This window comes from Mandrillus leucophaeus, unplaced genomic scaffold (assembly GCF_000951045.1).
Source record: "Mandrillus leucophaeus isolate KB7577 unplaced genomic scaffold, Mleu.le_1.0 Scaffold818, whole genome shotgun sequence".
NCBI lineage: Eukaryota > Metazoa > Chordata > Mammalia > Primates > Cercopithecidae > Mandrillus > Mandrillus leucophaeus.
Window position 1 is genome coordinate 1,260,032 of NW_012108897.1, and position 3,096 is coordinate 1,263,127.

Sequence of the window (3,096 nt, forward strand, 5' to 3'; positions counted from 1 at the left end):
CTCTGTGCAGAAACCCTACAAGCCAGAAGATAGTGGGGGCCAGTATTCAACATTCTTAAAGAAAAGAATTTTCAACCCAGGATTTCATATCCAGCCAAACTAAGCTTCATAACCAAAGGAGAAATAAAATCCTTTACAGGCAAGCAGATGTTGAGAGATTTTGTCACCACCAGGCCTGCTTTACAAGAGCACCTGAAGGAAACACTAAATATGGAAAGGAAAAAACAGTACCAGCCACTGCAAAAACATGCCAAATTGTAAAGACCATCGACATTATGAAGAAACTGCATCAACTAACTAACTGCATCAAAATAACCAGCTAGCATCATAATGACGGGATCGAATTCACACATAACGATATTAACCTTAAATGTAAGTGGGCTAAATATCCCAAATAAAAGACACAGACTGGCAAATTGGACAAAGAGTTAACGACCTATCGGTGTGCTGTATTCAGGAGATTCATCTCATGTGCAAAGACACACACAGGCTCAAAATAAAGGGATGGAGGAGTATTTAGCAAGCAAATGGAAAGCAAAATAAAGCAGGGGTTGCAATTGTAGTCTCTGATAAAACAGACTTTAAACCAACAAAGATTTAAAAAAGACTAAGAAGGGCATTACATAATGCCCTTATTTTAAAAAATTACATAATGGTAAAGGGATCAATGAAACAAGAAGAGTTAACTATCCTAAATATATATGCACCCATTACAGGAGCACTAAGATTCATAAAGCAAGTTCTTAGGTACCTACAAAGAGACTTAGACTCCCACACAATAATAGTGGGAGATTTTAACACTCAACTGCCAGTATTAGACAGATCAACAAGACAGAAAATTAACAAGGATATTCAGGACTTGAACTCAACTCTGGACCAAGTGGAACTAATAGACATCTACAGAAGTCTCCACCCCAAATTAACAGAATATGCATTCTTCTTAGCACCACATCACACTTATTCTAAAATTGACCACATAACTGGAAGTAAAAGACTCCTAAGCAAATACAAAAGAACAGAAATCATAACAAACAGTCTCTCAGACCACAGTGCAATCAAATTAGAACTCAGGATTAAGAAACTCACTCAAAACTGCACACCGACATGGAAACTGAATGAACCGCTCCTGAATGACTGCTAGGTAAATAACAAAATTAAGGCTGAAATAAACAAGTTATTTGAAACTAGTGAGAACAAAGACACAAGGTACCAGAATCTCTGGGACACAGCAAAAGCAGTGTTTAGAGGGAAATTTATAGCACTAAATGCCCACAGGAGAAAGTGGGAAAGCTCTAAAATTGACACCCTAACATCACAATTAAAAGAACTAGAGAAACAAGAGCAAACAAATTCAAAAGCTAGCAGAAGACAAGAAATAACTAAGATCAGAGCAGAACTGAACAAGATAGAGACACGAAAAACCCTTCAAAAAAAAAATGAATGACTCCAGGAGCTGGTTTTTTTAAAAGATTAACAAAATAGATAGACTGCTACCTAGACTAATAAAGAGGAAAAGAGAAGAATGAAATAGACACAATAAAAAAATGGTAAAGGGGATATCACCACTGATCCCACAGAAATACAAATAACCATCAGAGAATACTATAAACACTTCTATGCAAATAAACTAGAAAATCTAGAAGAAATCGATGAATTTCTAGACACATACACCCTCCACAGACTAAACCAGGTAGAAGTCGAATCCCTGAATAGACTAATACCAAGTTCTGAAATTGAGGCAGTAATTAATAGCCTACCAACCAAAAAAAGCCCAGGACCAGACAGATTCACAACCAAATTCTACCAGAGGTACAAAGAGCTGCTGCTAGGATTCCTTCTGAAACTACTCCAAACAATAGAAAAAGAGGGACTCCTTTCTAACTCGTTTTATGAGGCCAGCATCATCCTAATACCAAAACCTGTCAGAGATACAACAAAAAAAAAAAATTTCAGGCCAGTAACCCTGATGAACATCGGTACGAAAATCCTCAGTAAAATACTGGCAAACCAAACCCAGCAGCACATCAAAAAGCTTATCCACCACGATCAGGTCGGCTTCATTCCTGGGGTGCAAGACTGTTTCAACATATGCAAATCAATAAATGTAATCCATCACATAAACAGAACCAATGACAAAAACCACATGATTATCTCAATAGATGCAGAAAAGGCCTTCAATAAAATTCAACACCCCTTCATGCTAAACTAGGGAAACACCTCAATAAATGAGGTATCAATGGAACATATCTCAAAATAATAAGAGCTATTTATGACAAACCCACAGCCAATATCACACTGAATGGGCAAAATCTGGAAGCATTCCCTTTGAAAACTGGCACAAGGCAAGGGTGCCCTCTCTCACCACTCCTATTCAACATAGTGTTGGAAGTTCTGGCCAGGGAAATCAGGCAATAGAAAGTAATAAAGGGTATTCCAATCAGAAAAGAGGAAGTCAAATTGTCTCTGTTTGCAGATGACATGATTGTATATTTAGAAAACCCCATCATCTCAGTCCAAAATCTCCTTAAGCTGATAAGCAAATTCAGCAAAGTCTCAGGATACAAAATCAATGTGCAAAAATCACAAACATTGCTATACACCAATAATAGACAAACAGAGAACTAAATCATGAGTGAACTCCCATTCACAATTGCTACAAAGGGAGTAAAACACCTAAGAATACAACTTACAAGGGATGTGAAAGACCTCTTCAAGGAGGACTACAAATTGCTGTTCAAGGAAGTGAGAGAGGACACAAACAAATAGAAAAACATTCCATGCTCATGGAAAGGAAGAATCAATATTGTGAAAATGGCCATACTGCCCAAAGTAATTTATAGATTCAGTGCTATCCCCATCAAGCTACCATTGAGTCTCTTTACAGAATTAGAAAAAACTACTTTAAATTTCATATGGAACTAAAAACGAGCTTGTATAGCTAAGACAATCCTACGCAAAAAGAACAAAGCTGGAGGCATCACGTTAACTGACTTCAAACTATACTAATAAGGTTGCAGTAACCATACAGCATGGCAGTGGTACCCAAATAGACATATAGACCAATTGAACAGAGCAGAGTCCTAAGAAATAACCACA